The sequence below is a fragment of the Saccostrea echinata genome, unplaced genomic scaffold (assembly GCF_033153115.1).
Source record: "Saccostrea echinata isolate AGI-Se365-2 ecotype Australia unplaced genomic scaffold, CSIRO_AGI_Sech_v1 ptg000029l, whole genome shotgun sequence".
Lineage (NCBI taxonomy): Eukaryota > Metazoa > Mollusca > Bivalvia > Ostreida > Ostreidae > Saccostrea > Saccostrea echinata.
This window is the reverse complement of record NW_026889778.1, coordinates 4,182,501-4,201,249: the sequence shown is the minus strand read 5'-3', so window position 1 is coordinate 4,201,249 and position 18,749 is coordinate 4,182,501. Positions and strand designations below refer to the sequence as shown.

General features: G+C 30.7%; 1 pseudogene; it reads left to right on the top strand.

Annotated features, from left to right (window-relative positions):
- The first annotated feature begins 542 nt into the window (after positions 1-542).
- Positions 543-18,749, top strand: part of LOC133194380 (complement C1q-like protein 3) — a 22,434-nt pseudogene continuing 4,227 nt past the window's right edge.

The following is an 18,749-nucleotide window of genomic DNA, read 5'->3' as shown; positions in this document are numbered from 1 at the left end:
GATTTTCCCGTTTGCTTGATCATAAAAAGGGGCACACTGCGGGTGTGGCGGAGATGCTAACTCCTCCATGGCACCGGATCCCATCTCTGACATTTTGTAGAGGTCTGTGTTTGCTCTGTTCCCGATCTGTATTGTTCCGATGGACTTTTGAGTTTGAATACAGGACTGGGTTGTTCAAAACCTTGGTTAGCGCTAACCGCTGGTTAAATCTCTTATCCAGCGGTTAACTTTTAACCATGGGTTAAATTCTGTTGCTCAGAATTTATCCGCTCGTTAACTTTGCCATCCACTGGTTAAATATTGGCCAAAGTTAGCAATTCCACAGAGGTGGGTTAAGTCTCTTATCCAGTGGATAAGCATTGCTACCTAGTTATTGTTTGTTGTAGATTTTGGAGGATTAACATATGAAACAAAGTCTTGTATACCTTGTAATCATGAATTTAATGTTCATGAGTACTAAAAAAAAAACACAATCATTCATAAGTCAAGTAGGAAGAGCTTTGCAGCAATATGGAAGAGAGAATAACAACACTATCAGAGATATGATAGGATTTCATGTCTTCAGCATCAGCAAGACTGTTTCCAATGGGTTCTTTCAAGGTAATTGGGAATCGACACCCCCACCCACTTCTCTTCAAATGTCTTGCTTTTTTATTTAATCATTTTTTACAATATTAATTATCATTCGCTTGACAATGATTTTTATTGGCCCCATTTTGTTAAGTGATGCTTCTTGCCTGATGCATTAAATAAAGAGTGTATCCCCTATTTCCTTTGGTCTTGCATTCATTTTGACTAGGTCCCTCTGTGATTATAAATAAATAAAAATAATTGTAGAAAATGATTTGCACATTTGATATTTATAGATATCTATATATAGTCCTTATTTTCTCTAAATATTGATACTTATTAAAAGGTGTGGTATTTATGTAATAAACTTTGGATAATGCATTAATGCATTTAGTTACACAGCCTATGGGTACAGAGCGAAATGCCTTAGTGACGAACTCGCTTTATCTATGTATTCGACCATGACATTTTCCGTTACTTACAGAAGTGCAAATAGCAGTGACTACCAACTATCGGTGTTATTAAGACAGATATAAATGTGATGAAAGTTTATTTTTTTCTTTGTAAGTGTTTGAAATGAGTTCCCTCTGGCAAGATAACTAATTAAATCGAGAACGCAGCCAGTGCGATTTTCCTCGGATGCATAGCAGACGACCTTTACATGGTGATAACGGGTAAAGGTGTTCAATCAGTTATTATGTAAGTTTGAGATGATGCAAATTGATGTACTTACCTTGTAAGTATAGCTAAGTATTGAATAAGAATAATTCCGAAGAGATATGGCGAGTCACTATGCATTGTCTTGAACACTATAGATTTAATATCAGTCTTATTTTACACAGCCTACTATCCATCTTCGCCGTGGTGCTAATTCTCCTATACCACTCTATGTTCTTATTTATTTTCCACTTGAATTTACAGCATAGTTAAATTCTTAGCCAAACCTGTGCTTTCTTGACTTTTTGTTACTTAATCCGTTTGTTTAGTGTTGATAACTGGTACATCTATGGGTGTTTCTCCACTTCTTCAATACAATTGTAACATTTTAACTTCTCACGTTTCTCTCATATGATATTTACCATGGTAGCCATTTTGTTTAGTTGACAAGTGGACAAATGTTATACATTGTGGGATACTAACCACTGGTTAAATCATTTAACCTGTGGTTAGCTAACCAGAGGCTAATTTTATTTTGAGTAACAGATATTTGACCAGTGGTTAGTTGGCCAGTGAATATAGAATTTAACCACCGGCTAACTTAACCAGTGGTCAAAATTAACCAGTGTTTTCAGCAACCCAGTCCTGTTCGTTATCTTCATATTTCATAAATAAAAGGGAAAATGATCATAATTCATGTAGAAACAGCATCGCTTGTATACTAGAATTTACTCTCATACATGTACCCCGCCCTTTTACAAATAAAAACTTAGACAGTACCGTTATAAACAACAATGGGAATGAATATAATAAGAACAAAATCAAAAGAAGTGGTCAGACTTAAATCCAATCTAACACCAATGGTAACTGCATAAAATAATAAAATAAGTTTCTCACATGTTTGTTTGAATAATTATGATTGTATAAGAAGCAGGTTTTGATATATTATTTGAAATGTATGATAATAACACAATATATACTTATGATAATCACACAATGATAAGCAAAATCTGTATTATAGACCACATCATCATGTACTTTGCAGAGTATACACCAATTTGTCTTTTTCTAATTAATGTTATATTTTGTTGATATGATGTAAAACAATTTACTTTATCAGGTCTTTCTCACATACTTTTAAAATACAGAGCTGGTTGATATCCAATACAAATACAATATAAATATATAAGGAAGCTTATCCTTAAATACTGTGAAACTAAATATGATAATAAAGAATGGAGGAAAACAGCATGCTTTATCTTAAGTTATGTTACGGGTACTAGTTTCTTTATTTCCACAAGAACACTAATAACGTATTAAAATTTGGATTAAAAAAAATCCAAGCAAATACATTTCGAATATTTTATTTAAACACTGATTTATATATATATATATATATATATATATATATATATATATATATATATATATATATATATATATATATATATATATATATATATATATATATATATATATATATATATATATATATATATATATATATATATATAAAGCACATTTTACAACAACTCTTAAACTAACATAACTGCCCTAAGTGAAGAAATATTAACACAGAAAGCACAAAGAAATTCACTTTTTATAAGGATACCCACTTCCGCCCCAGCCTGGGGTTGAACTCTCGACCTACGGAATCTGTCTCCTGGCAGTACAGCGCGACCGTGTAGTGTAGAGCAGCGCCGCGAGAATTCCATCGGCATCGAAAGCAATTTTTTTGACTTGCCTAGATAGCCGAGCGGTCTAGCGCTGTTCCTGTACTGCTAGGAGACAGATTCCGTAGGTCGAGAGCTCAACCCCGGGCTGGGGCGGAAGTGGGTATATATATATATATATATATATATATATATATATATATATATATATATATATATATATATATATATATATATATATATATATATATATATATATATATATTATAAAAAAAATAAAGTATTCTGACATTTCATGATTTAGTTAAGGGTGACATCTGTAAGGGGAGAATAAAATTATTCATGTCTTTTAGCTTAGATAAGTTTTAAACAACATTTTCTCTCATTTGTATTTTTCTGGATATTTAAAAGATTTGTTTTGATTTTGTTATTGATGTTCTCCGAGAAACAACAAAAAAGTAGTTTTTTTTTAATACTTATGTTACTAACATTCATAGGATATTTATCTTTCTTTGTCAGTACTAGTATTGATAAGCAAGGGATATAATAAACAGATTGCATTTACAAAGAAATATTTTCAGCAAAATTAAAATACAATATAAATGTAGCTCAGCATCACTTCAAACTAAAAAAATTGTCCACTACAGCATGTACATTTCTTTTATTTTGTCAATCTTGCTGTTTCTACATCTGCCTCATATATTTAGTTTCAGAATATTTTGGAGTACAACATTTGAGAATGCAAAACATAACATATTTATGGTATATTCAGTATTAATCTTTTAAGTGAAGAATGGATGAAACAGACTGCATTTTTGCATAAATACTAGCTTAGATAATTATGGAAGAATAGAACTGTGTAAAAATGAAGAAAAAGAAGAAAAATAAAGCGTCTGCGCCTAACTAATGATCATTATTATCAGCTGTTAAGCTGCTGCTGTGCAATGGAATTAGTTAAAATAACGAAAGACCAAAATGGCATTACTAAAGTATCTAATTTTAAACAATGCTCAGGCCACAATTAAAATAAATTCCTCAGCACTGAAGTCATTGGTCGGTTTATCCAAGATTAATAAGTACAATTCGTTCCTTGACTTAATACATAAACTTCAAATATTGACTCCCAACAAATAAGAAAAACAACTTTTTTGAATGTCGGCGATGATAAAGTTTAAGGATTCTTTATTTTATTTTTTCTTAAAAGCACCTAAGAGTGAATTCTACTCGCAACAAAAAGAACAATAATAATAGTAATAATGATAATAATAATAATAATAATATTGATAACTAGTAGACTTATTGTTCACAGAAGAGTCAGAGGTCTTTCCATCTTCTTTAAATTTAATTTTTTTTTTATATATTTAATTCTCTACAGCTTTTTTGAAGAAAAAAAAAACAACTAAAAATGAGATAAAAATGAAAAAAAGAAAGAAAGAAAGAAAATTTTTAAAGAAAATTAAGTGACTTTGACCTTGGCAGAGTGTTCAAGGTCAAAGATATTTCTATAAAAGTTTTAGGGTTTAACGTTAAACAAAGGGCAAAAAACATAATTTAGGTGTCATTAGATCTTTCGCACTGAACAAATGAACTTGACCTCTGACCTTGACCTAAATTTCAAGGTCTAAGGTCAAAGAATTTACCTCTGGTAATTCCGGTTGTCCGTGGCTTTGCCTTGTTCACGACTAACATTGTCTACAGAATTTATGAGATCTATCACTGTTCTTTTTACTTCGCCGTTTTCGTTTGAAGTTTTAATGCTAAGGCTAGGGTCACATCTCCGGTATCAGTGATGATCACAGATAACAACTATACCGGCATCGAATTATACATTCAAACCTAAGAACATGTTACATTTCAAATTAAAAAGTCTAATTTTAAAATATTGACAATTGAGAATGAAACTAGCATATATTGAAACCAATGAAGGAGGCCAAAACGTCAAAATTCCATTAAACTAAAGCAAAAATAAGTATCATTTAGGATAATGTTGTTACACTTTAATTGAAAACCCTATTGTTAATAAGTAGGGATGGATGTGACATAAAATCTTTCGAGATAGCAAACATCTTAGTAACAATACAACGAGCCCTCAGTTATTATTTACACAAAACGCATTCAGGGAGTCAAATGAAAATATATTTGAAACATATATCCTTCAAAATTTTCCGGAGAATGTCTTGACTTACATGACTTACATGTTGTAATCTTCAGACCAATATTTCATAAAAGCATCTTCAGATACTTTTATTTAAAAATCATAAAAACTACGAATTTAGGCGTTTGACTGTCATACATCGTCTCACATTTAAAAACTAAAATTCATCCTTACTAGTATATATTCAAAAAAGTGGGAAACCTGCGGAGTATTATGAAAGTCATTAAATTTATTTAAGAAAAGTCAGAATAGGAATGTAAGAAGGCAAAATCAACATACCAGTGTATTCTGTTCATCGTATCGGTAAAACCTAGAAATAAACAATAACAGAGCTCGTGCCTATTTTTGCAAATACAGGTGTTGGTTGTACGGCTTTGAGGAATGCAATTGTCAGGGAACGTTGAAAATTTTCATGTAAGTTCAGTTCATTAAACTGAAGTTATTCATGAAATAAATGAAAATTGTAAACAAACCAGCAATGCAACTGTGTTCATACCCGATAAATATTTATATGACAAATAGGTCGCAAAAGTGAAATATTTTAGCCTTTATGACATGACTACATTTGAATTATTTTTTATGAAGCTCGAATAATATGAATCATAATTTTAAAAACATCCCTAAAAAATTGCTTGAAAGAAAAATCTTATCCCTGTTCCCCTTTGTTTCGTATATTTAAATTGTATGACACATTGCAAATTAATAAAAAGCTGGTGTCTAAGATAAATGTCTTATTCTAATTTGCATGAGATATTTTATTTTCTTTAAAACGTACTTTTTTCATTGGGTCATAGTTCATGGAATCAAAATTTCTGATCAGCCATATAAAGAATGAAGGCGTATAAGTCAAGGACAAGCCACTGATTTAAGAAAAGAAATATCGTAATTCTAAAAGTTCATGAAAGTTTTTTTTTTTTTTTTTTTTTTTTTTTTTCAAAATTTGCTTGGTCAGTATCATCTTTTACACATTTTCTTCCTTTATTTTATTCAATAATTTATTGATAACTAATTTTATTATTTTTTTACTTATGTTTTTAAGATACTGAAAAGAAAAAAAAGAGCTTCACACATGAATCGAACTTTCCCCAAAGCTCAAATTTAGGTGCAAGACTGAACGCATTAACCACTTTGCTACGAAGTCTTCTTGTCACTGAATTGTGTCATAGTGGCTTTAAATAAACGAATTAGTTGAAGCAAATAATTTTTTTCAGAACAATTCGATTTTCATATAGAATGGGTTCAGACACCATTTTTTAAAACATAAAATAGATTTTACATTTACTTTTCCTTCATTTAAACTTTAATGTAGAATGGAGGATTAACCAATTCATATTCAAAAATCATTTTTTATGTCTCGATCGAATATATCTATTTTCCCGTAAATATGCTTAACTATCAAAAAAAAAAAAAAAAAAAAAAAAAAAAAAAATCAATTAATAAGTCATTCAATAAAATAAATAAAATAAACGAAGCAAATCTCTAAAAGATGACATAGCTGACAACATAATTTCAGAAAAATATAACTTTTTGCTTGAACTTTGAAAACTGAGAAATATATAGTCTCAAAGCGGGAAATAGTCCTAGCTGGCCTTGTACGCCCTTTTTCAAGTTAAATTAATTTATATAGACGTCGCGCACGATGTTGGTGTCAAAAAGTCAAAAATTTCCATTGCGGCAGCATTTGCGCTATTTCTATAATTTTGAAACAATTAACTGTATGAAAACTATATATCATTCTGTCGGTAATTGTATACTTGATACATTTTAAAATATATATTGGTCAAAGAATTCCATTTAACAAATATATGAATTCGACTATTCCGTCAATTACGTCCAAATCGCGTGTAGATAGGTAACGGGAGCGTCGCACATTCAATTGCAAAATGTTGATAACTTCCATTAAACAAACAATACAAACATAAAGTTTATCAGAAAAAATCAAAATATAATGTAAGTGATGTAAATTCCCAGAAATGTGATATCATTTAATCCGTATGCTCTGAACGCGTCGCTCAAAATGTAAGCCAGAGATGTAGATAAGCGTTAACCGAAGACATATGGAATGAACATGAAATGCCTTTGGGTTCTTTGAAAAGTAATAAATAAGTTAAATCAATTTTGAAATTACGTCTCGATAAGCCTTTTAATGTGTAAAGAACTATTTTTTGAAAAAAGAATGATATTGTGTGTTCATATGTATGTTGGATACCTGATATTTAGAAGATTCATTGGGTGGATATTGAATAAGATGGTGTGTCACAAAGTTTGGAGGTTCAGTGTCACAAAGTTTTTAAGATCCGTAGAATGGCTAATTTTGTAATACTGAGTGAAAAATCAATGTTAAATATTTTTTTAAATTCTACAAAAACGATGTCATGTTATTCAGAAAAACATATCTATAAAGAATTTTAACTTGGGATGTCGTAAATGTTAAGAATAATTGCCTTGTCGCATATATGTACAATATGTAGCTATGTGTCACAATGAAAGTTGACGGCAAAAACGTTACATTTAAATGCGACACTCGATAAATTCCTTTCATTTTAGAATTAATTTTTCTAATTTGGCACCATACAACATTAAATACAAAATGTGCAAAACCAAAACTTCAATGAGATATAAAATTGAATTGATTCTTGATAGAAGTGTTTGTTGCAGAGGCTATCTGTGATGTCAACATTAAATGTCACACATTATCCAAAACTAATAAATCTAATTATCATGGTACAACTGTGGTTGGATAAATCATATATGTAGTCATTAAATATAGACATATTGTAGCATCCACAACTCATTTTACGTTATTTATTTCGCTATGTGACAATATACAAAACTACCAATTTTAAAAAACGTATTTAACACATTGTAAAATCCACCTGTGACGTCACTCCTTTGTTTGAGCGCTCCATTATTTTTCAGGAATGGAGAGTTGCAAATTACATTGAAAACGGAATTTGTTATGTTCTTTTTCTCCTTTCCGTGCCTCTTCCGAGGAAAGAACTTAGAAAATTTTATCAAGTTTATTTTCACATAAAGAAAATAAATGTACTACTGTTGAGAATCGAACCCGGTACCCCCACCTTCCTAGCCTGCTACTCATTTCACTGTGCTATCGAAGCAGTTGACCGTCATCGGATTAGGATAACTTCAGTACACTTTTTTCGCCTTACTTTCTCTCTATATATAAATTAAATACTACTAATATGTAATGTATATTTACAGTGTATCATATAAATATTCTTTATTATATATTAACAAAAACGAATACAAGCATGTTAAAAAGGTGGATTTTACGCGGGTTAATATACCCGTAGCGCTCCATTCCTTAAAAGCAATTGGCCTCGGCCCCTTCGGGGCCTCGGCTCCATTACTTTTAAGGAATGGAGCGCTACTCGTACATTAACCCTTACTTCATATCTCCAACTTCAAAAAATCAAATTGAACTGTAAAGGTAAATTGTTTAACGATCTAAAAATTATAATGTTATATTTTTTATTGTCGCATTCTATTTCAATTTCTTTCAAATGATCAAGCATGTTCTGAAACAAAACGTCACGAATTTAACGCGTCGTAAAAACCGCATTCTTTTGTTCCACCGTTTATAGAACAACAGAGGATATATTCAGGTTTTTTTGTTCAGTAGAAGGTACTGATGATCATGCTGAATATAATGATACCAAACATGATTAGCCAGATTCGTATATTGCCATGATAATAGATAGCCAAATGTAAGTATTTTTTCGGAGAGTGTTTTCACTCGTTTGACGAGCCGGTTGCATATGTGTTACAATAATAGATCGAAAGATAATCTTCTCCTCCATAAGAAACTGTGTAGATTTATTTTCCTTACATCAGCGCTAAAAAGCGATCTTTCAAATAACAACACTATATATAGTCAGCGTGATTACTAATTTGACGTTATTTTCACGCCTTCCACACTACAAGGATTAACTGTTTTGCAATGGAGTTTGTGTACTGTAACTATAGTGATAACTCTCAGTATCCTTTTTATGGGGTTCCCAAAGGGGTACTTTTAAAAATAATAGATTTTCATCTAAGAAACATACTAAACTATAAATGTCAAAAATATCATAAAACATGAGACAATGATTAGGACTGGAAAAATATCAATAAAGTAAAATGATGTTATTATTTTGAGGCAATAAAAAATTATAATTATGATTAAGATACAAAATAAAAATTTAAGGAAAACAAGTATTTAGTGTAAAATAAAAATGAATTAGCCTATGAATTTTTTAATTAAAAGAAATATAAATAAATTCAATTTAGTTTATAAATAAATTAGCTAATTTTATGATATGTTAAATTCTAGAAGAATGTGTTTTAATTAGAAATTCATGAAACAGAAAATTTTGTAATGTGGGATATCTTAAAAACACCATCATAACCTTTATTAAGTTTGTCTTAAATTAGTATTTCCATTACTATAAAGTTTATATCCACACACTGGCATTGTATTGTAATTAAATATATTTTTATTTTTATATATAACATACATGCATTAGTCAAAATATTAGTATGTGCGAAGAGCGCATCATTTTTTTTTTCAAGAGACATGCCTGGTCCAAGGATTTTTCGTTTGACAGAGAGGGGAGTAAGGCCTACAAGTATTTTAAAATCATTTTCCATGGATGTAGATCTGCATATGCATTTAATTGTGTTGTGTAGATATTTTAACTTAGATTATATTTGACTAGTTAGTACTATTTCTGACGTTTCTAAGTATTCTTGATTAAAATATTAATATTTTATATGCGTGTTAGAGTATGAACATATGGATGGGTAGATATATAGATAAAAAAAAATCAAATAGGCAAAATAGTATTACTGATGCATCAAAGAGGTCTTGAATAAAAATTAAAACGAGCAAATTAAAAGAATTGTGGTCCTCCGCTTTCGGTGTCTTTGTGGGTGAGATGTCATTATTTATGGCATTTTGTGTCAAATATGAACGCCCTATCATGTGTCATTCAAAAGTTATCACCAAAGTTGATGTTTTTGAAAATTAGGTCAAACATGAAGGTAAAGGTCAAGGGGTTAGAAATCTTAGCATGCTTCGAAATATTTTTTCACAGGTAATGCACACGTCAAATATGAAAGCCCTATCCTTTCTCAGTCAAAAGTTATAAGGAAAAAATAACATTTTTGAAAAGTAGGTCAAACGTCAAGGTTCAAGGTCACAGGGTTAAAAATCATAGTGTGTTTAGAAAGGTCTTGTCACAGATAATTAACATGTGAAATGGGAAAGCCCAATCTTTTCTCATTCAAAAGTTATGACCAGGGTTAAAGTTTTTGAAAAGTGGGTCAAATTTCAAGGTCAAGATCACGAGGTCAACAATCATAGTGTATTTAGAAAAGTTTTGTCACAGGTAATACACCTGCGTAATATGAAAGTCCTATCTCTTCTCATTCAAAAGATATGACCAAGGTTAAAGTATTTGTGACAGACGAACAGACTGACGGGCGGACAAACGAATGAGATGTAATGTTGCTTTCGCGAAAGCAAAATCAAATGTTTTACACAATTGAGAGAGAGAAAGAGAAAGGGAGAGGGATAGAGAAAAGGAGGGAGAGAAGAAGAGAGAGAGAAAAGGAGATAGAGATTTAATAATTCACATACTATTTAGACAACCTTTAAAACACATTAAAAGATCTATACATGTATTATTTTTTTCACTACTAGTAAATGTCATTCAAATTAATTTTAAATTAACATTTTGCCTTCTTTTTTTTCCTTCCAGAGTTTATTATATGCTGCTGCATAAGTCATATTTATGACTAGTATTCCGAAAGTTTTTGATTAAATGTTCAAACATAACTTTTTATGCCCCCGTAATCGAAGATTCGGGGGTATATAGTTTTTGCCCTGTCCGTCTGTCTGTCTGTTTGTCCGCAAAAACTTTAACCTTTCCCATAACTTTTGATTGGTTGAGGCTATGGCTTTCATATTTCACATGTGTATTTCTTGTTACAAGACCTTTCTTTGGGTACCATCAAATTTGACCTTTTGACCTTGTCGTTGGAGTTTGATCCAGTTTTGCAAAATTTTACCCAACTTTAACCTTGGCCATAACTTTTGAACAGTTGATGCTAGGGTTTTCATACTTTACATATGTAATCCTTGTGCCTAGACCTTCCATTGAATACCAACAACGTTGACCCTTTGACCTTGACCCAGGAGTTTGACCTACTTTTAAAAACTTTAACCTTGGTCATAACTATTGAAGAATTAGAGCTAGGGCTTTCATACTTCACATATGCAATTGTTGTGACAAGACCTTCCACTGGACACAAAGAACTTTGACCCTTTGACCTTGATGTTGGAGTTTGACCTTCTTTTAAAAAACTTTAACCTTGGCCATAACTTTTGAACGGTTAGGGCTAGGGCTTCCATACCTCACATATGTAATCTTTGTGACAAGACCTTCTTTTGTATATCAACAACTTTGACTTTTTGACCTTGACCTTAAAGTTTGACCTACTTTTTAAAAACTTTAAACTTGGCCATCAGTGTTTCACAAACACGTCTTGTTTCAATTATTTATTTATTATTTAATTTATTCAGAATATAATTCTCCCAGACCCAATCTAAATAGTTCAAGTTTTACATCACGCGCCCAGTTAATACTCGTTCCTGACCCATTCTCTGCATCATATCGCAGGTATTCGTATGAAGATTTTAAAATTCGGTTTTCTGTTTTTAATAATTTACACCAGAATTTTATGATTTCTACTTTCCTTTGTATAATTAGTGGATATAGCTCCAATTCTCTATAAATCCTTTAATTGCATGTATTGTGCCTAACACTAAGGGTGATTTTACAAAAGGATAAATGCAGTCTTTTAATTTCCGGAGATTTATGAAAACCCCAGCTTCCATACAAAAGAACACTTCCAACATATGTATCAAAGAGTTGACACCGGGTTTCGGCTTTGAATTCAAGTTCTGAATATTACAGTTTAAACCGAATAGAGCTTTTTGAACTTGTTCAGATAATTTCTTTTGCGTAACATTGAATTTACCGTTAAAGTTTAAACATGATCCTAGGTAATAATTAAAAGAGTTGACGATTCCCAAAATTTCATTATTATAAGTCCAAGAAAAATAAATGCATCCTCCTTTCCTGAATACTAAAATTTTGGTTTTTGCGGTGTAAACAGTCAAATTCCACGAGGTTACATATCCATGTAACGCGTCAAGCATATTCTGTAATTCTTCTGGTGAGTGAGCGAATATTACGGTGTCATCTGCGAACATCAAAACAAAAAGATTTAGTTCCCTTAATTCTACGGATGGGCATTTATCATTTATGAACTGATTTTCCAAGTCGTTAACATACATATTGAATAGTATTGGTGATAGCACTTCCCCCTGTAGCAACCCGGTGTTAACAGGGGTTTTGGTGTATTGCCATTTTGGTGCATTAATCAAAAAAGATTTTTTTTTGCTGTTACAGTACTCAGGTATTTTCAAATTGCATACAATTATGTATGCAAGTGGTTGAATAAATTTAATAAAGAGTGAATGTTTTGAAAATGAATTTACTATAGTATTGATTTTTCATCTATCATTATGCAGTCATATAACTTGTTTCCCACCCCCCTCCCCCACCCGTTTCTTTACTAAGAAAAGAGATGGTGGTAAAAGATATACACTCTCCTACAAATTTATTAAAGTTCTGAAGTCAGTAAAATTTTTCTGTTAATTTTCTTGGAGAAACTAAGGAAGTCAAAGCAAATTTTAAATTAGACAACTAAATTGTAAAAAAAAAATATTTATGACGAAATCATTTAAGTAGTTATGAACATTTATATACTACTAAGCAAAGTTGATATTTGGTCTAGGTCATATTAAATTACATGTATTTGTTTCTGATATAGAAAAAAAATATAATTGTTTTATATGTTTGTTTAATATTTAAACGTTTTAAAACAATACAAAATAAAACAATAAAAATGTACATAATAAACCTTGCAATTGTAATTTTTTTTATTTCCAATTTGTTTGATATTAACCATCGTTTTGCAGCTCGTTTCAACAAAGAAATAAATTATAAAGTCATCCTAAAAATTATAAAATATGACACTAAGATATAATCTAGTAAATGATGCTTTTTTGTAGGTTTTCAATTGCTATGATATGGTATAATCCTCAACAATTGATATAATTTAGTATTTTTACTGGTTTTAAATTAATTTGCGATCATTTTTATTGATATGATTTGCTGACGTCTTTTTATAAGCATAACGTTGACGTAACGTTGCATTTCTATCGTGTGACTCAATTAATTATACAGGAAGTAGACTCTCAATATTTAATGATTCAGGCCAATCTAGGTGTTTGATGCAATTAAACTCTTATAATTATGACTCTGGGTAAAAGGAAAAAGAAGAGAGAGATTATATTTTTAATATCTTAACTTACGTTTTGACCTCAATGATACACAATATTTACTTCAGAAAAGTGGTCACACACAAGAACAATACCGTTACATTTCGCAATCTATTTTTAGTAACAATGCTTGACCAGAAAATCTCAAAATGATATTTTTCTTAAATGATTTTTAATAAGCTTTAATTTGATATATAATACAAGTGGTAAATATTATATATAAAATTTGACTTGTGGATGCTACATATTAAAATTAAACGATTTTTATCGAATGTGCATCTCTTCAAAAAGTTATTAGTATATTCCAAATTAATATCAATAGAATGGTGACAAAATCCTAACAAAAAATAAATGTCAACTTGCTATGTCACAGACGTAAAAATAAGGCGTTTTTGACGTTATTACGTGCACTTGCATAAAAATTCATCTAAAACATTTGAAGATTTTATTTAAAAACTTTCTCTTTTTGTTCATATGGATGAAATAAAAATGTACCAATAATGATTAATTTTATGAACAATTCAAAGTTCAGTCAGGTGTATTTATATATATTTACATTTCCAATAAATTTCCCCTATGATTCTTTACAAAATAGAATACAGTTCATTTTCTCATGGATGAGCATGAATATCTCCATTGTTACGTCATAATACCTTACTTGACGTCAAAACTATAGTGCAAACTGTTTTGCTTTAAAAATGACATTTGAATGGCGTTATTTGTGGCAAATCATCAGAAAAAAAAATAATGTAAATATAAGAAATGAATTAAATTTTTGAAAATTCATGAGGTACATGAACTACAACGCTTCACGCCGGCATATTTATCATGAAGCGCTAACGCGCTTCATGAAATATTCCGGCGTGAAGCGTCGTAGTTCATGTCCTCATGAATCTTCAAAAATGAAATTCATTTCTTAAATAGAAGCAAAACATGCACAGTGTATACACTGGATCAGTATATATCCTTGTCAGAATCTGTCCAAAAGTACTCATCACTCGCAGTTCAAAATTTAGAAAAGAGAAAAAAAAAGCACGTACACCAAAATTTATATCAGGATAACGATTTCATATTTGAATTTCCTGACAATAAATTGTGTCAAGTCTATTTGCTGCTGGCAAACCGTACTACATTGGGCATTGGAAGGCATTTTACATTGCGTAGTCGAATATTGATTAAGGGTTGGGGTGGGGGTTAGTTGGAGGTTGTGATATGACTTAAATGTCAGATTTTCACTAGCATATTGATAATTATTTCTTTTTGTCATCAACACGGTAGCAATTGAAATAAAACAAAGTTGTATTTAATTATGCTACCGTGAACAAAAATAGGTGTGCAAACAACATTCAAAATGGCTGAGGTTGTCATGGAAACAGAATAAGGCGAGATCAGGTATATTACGCTATTTCTTTTCATTACAAATCTTTGTTCAATTGAACTCAAAAATGATAATATTTGGATATAAGTAACAGACCCTTCCTTTTTTTCATTATTTATCTATTAAAGTATAGTGTTTCATTTTTTTTCTTTCAAATTTATAAAAGTAATGCTTCCAAATGCATCTAAACCGACCAAAATGGTAACCATTTATTTAAACAAGTCTAGTTTAGGGAAAGGATACGCCCTCTATACAATCCCCTGTACAGCCTTTCCAGAAACCCAGGAACGGACCCAAAGACTTCATCACACTCGGCACACTTTGGCCGATTTGTAAATGTACCTCATCTAATTTGATAATTTATTAGTTTGATGAAAGGCGGAATCATCCGAGGTTTGCCGAATGGACCTCATTATAATTTATCCACGGATTGGGTGTAAAGGGTGTAAACAAGATCTGAGTATTAATAAGCAATATTTTGACATGTTTATCATGATGTGTATTGATACATATAACTTTCCAATTTTGTTTTATAAAAAAGTTTTTAAAACATAACTTTTCAAAAATTTCATTTTAATATTGACAGGTCTAAAAGTATTCTGCAATCTACTCGTACAAATACAGATTAAGAACACAGAAAAAGAAACTAATTACATTTTGTAAAGTAGGAAATGACGTAGATTCTTTTAATCGATTTTCATTCGAATAAAATAAGAAGGTATTTCAGATAATCGACTTCAAGCGAAAAGCGTTACCATACCTCAGGATATCATTACACCTCCTGTTAACAGGCCAGTAGCAACGGTTTAAAAGTGGGGGGGGGGGGGGGCAACTTCCCAAAAAATTCTGACAAGCACGAAAAAAACCTATACTGACCAAAAAAGTAAGGGGGCCAACTGGTATAAAACACGCTTAAGGAATTTGAAATGAGCTGGTCGATTAATATTTTTAATTCTTTCATTCGTGAAATTGAAATGCAGAAATTTGACAATATTAATAAAATATTTTTGAAAATCTTAAAGTAACCAATTCTTAATTTGCAATATTATGATTTTATGATGTTTTTTAATAAGCTTCTAATATGTAATGAGTTGAAAAATATGTTCAAAGTCTTATCTTTCATGACTTATAGGTTTGGTTTAAGATTCAAATCTGATCTTGTCGAAAGTATGTACGAATTAAACGGTCTCCGAAACACTCTTTGCTTAAATTTATGAGCAAAACAAAAAAGTGTCCAAACGCTTAAAACAAGAAACTGCATAAGTATCCTAAGGTGTACGAAACCTACGATCATTATCCAGATCTGTGAGGCACGTTGCAAGCATATAAATAGGGGGGGGGGTATGGAAAATACTAAAATATTTTTTACTAAATACAAAACCTCGATACTGCCGCACATCGAAAATTCTTTTCATTGAGAAAGTTTAGGGGGGGGGGATCGATTCTCGGTTCCGTTTCCGCTCCTTTTTCAAATGAATTATTTGAAATAGTTGGATCTACTGTAACAAAAAGAAGTACTCAGTATATAAGTGTCTATGTGAGGGTGGGGGTCAAAGGTGAGGTGGGGATAGGGGCTTTGAATGAAAAAAAAAATTAAATTCAATGCTAAATCAGCAACATATATCTACACTATACTGAAAACAGAGGGCTGGTACTAAGGCCTGCTGATATGACATGGAATTCTTTTGAATGTATCTCAACGAAATAAAAAGCAGGTAAATTTAAGATATGTCAAATAAATTTTGTAATTTATCTTTTCATTAAATGAGGCAAATTATACATATATATCCCTCAATATGCATGCAAAATAGCAGAGAATTTAATTATTTTCAATGAACTGTTTGTATATTTGACAACATACTAGGTTTATAATTTTTCTTTCATAGAAAATGTAGGTCAAAAAAATAACGCTAAATTAATTTTCTAACGTCATGTAATTTATGGTCATTTTGACGTTACCGAAATGGACATCAACATCGTGCGCGATGTTATAGCGGACATTATTCCAATGAGATAAAAAAGTATTTTGTAATGATTGTTTTTATTTGATTAAACGTCCTGACAGTGACACATGTCGAGGTGTCAAGATTACTGCTTATTATCATTTATAATAACAAATCCATATACATGTATATATATATAAAAGTTAAAACACAATTTATTCAACAACCCTTTGGATTTATTCCATCTGTTCACAAAACAAATGAGCTTAATTTAATCGTAAAAGGTGTATATCAATCAGCCTAGCATATGAATATTTTTTTATCATCATGCAATTCAGAAAATTAATAAGTTTTCCGTAATGTTACGTAGAAAAGAACTAGTTACATGTACTCTTACGACGGCATAAATAAAAAAAAATTAAATAAATACAACTTTAGTTTTACGTCCTTTTTTTTAAAATGCAAAATGAAAGATCATAATTGATCTGGCGAAATATGAGGCTTTATTCATTTTCTAGTAAATGTGTAATTTTTTAAGAATCTGCTTTCAATAAAAACACTCATTACATGAAGATGAATATGCAAGTAATAATTTCCGTTTTGTAAAAATAATGTCAAGACCAATCTTTCTTGGAAACTTGTAGACCTCTGATAGTAATGGTGTTAAATATATATATATATATATATATATATATATATATATATATATATATATATATATATATATATATATATATATATATATATATATATATATATATATATATATATATATACATGTATATATATATATATATATATATATATATATATATATATATATATAAGAAATACACTGCATTGAGTATCTTAGTAATTTAGTGTATAAGCATGGGATAAAATGAAATGAATTGAGTTCTTTTTTCAAGGAACAGAGACAAATGAACAAGAGGCCCATAGGCTACAATGATCACCTGAGCAATTTTAGCTCTGCTGCTCTTCAGAGGACGGAAGAAAAACATTCTCTTTTATATACATGTACCTATGAATAATTGAAAAATTGCAACTCCGTATTATGACTCCACTCGAAATCTTCGGAATCAACGCAACGTGGGGATGCTTAATATTAATTTGATTAAAATAGCCTTGCAGCAATGGAAAAGAAAATTCTTTAAATTTATGTATGCATTTTGTAAAAGAAGAATGTACGGTTTTGGCTTTATTGTGCCTTTAAATTTTGATGTTTTCAAAAAGATTTGAAATTGACTTAAGTATTAGCTGAGTATGTGAGTGATAAATCATGAAAGAATATGGCATGGAGGAAGACCATTCTGAAAATATGACGTCATTAAATTGGTCTATTTCCAAGTTTTAAACAGAAAAAAAACTTTAAAATAATATATGGAGTTAAAGAACAGTAAGTCCATTTAAACAATACAATCACTCATTCCAGGGGGTATCTTCCTCGAGAAAAATATGTCCACACACGTTGCCTACTTCAATATTCGAATATTTTGTGTAAAATTCTTTGAAAAATTACATTTATCAAAACCGTTTTGGGGAATACATGTGGTCTTTATTATCTGAAAGAAAATTCCACTTAAAATTGGATGTCTTCTGCAACTTGTTAGAAAATACGGGAAGGTGAACAGGTTCGTGACGTCTCAATTAGCATTTGGGAAGTCATATGAGAAAACTATTTTTTTGATCTTGTTGCATGAACTTTCAACGCTTCAGAAAGCATAAGTTTTAATTTATTACTTCACTGTCATATTTTAGAGAATAGAGGGCTAGATTTGTATTGAAACCTTACCTTATTCTTTGATCACATTTTAGCAAACTCTAGCCCTTTGATCACATTTTAGCAAACTCTAGCTCTTAAATAACAAGAGGCCCATGGGCCACATCGCTCACCTGAGTAACTTTGGCCATGCTGTTCATTACCAGACTTCCCCCCTTGTAATACCTATTGACCTATTGT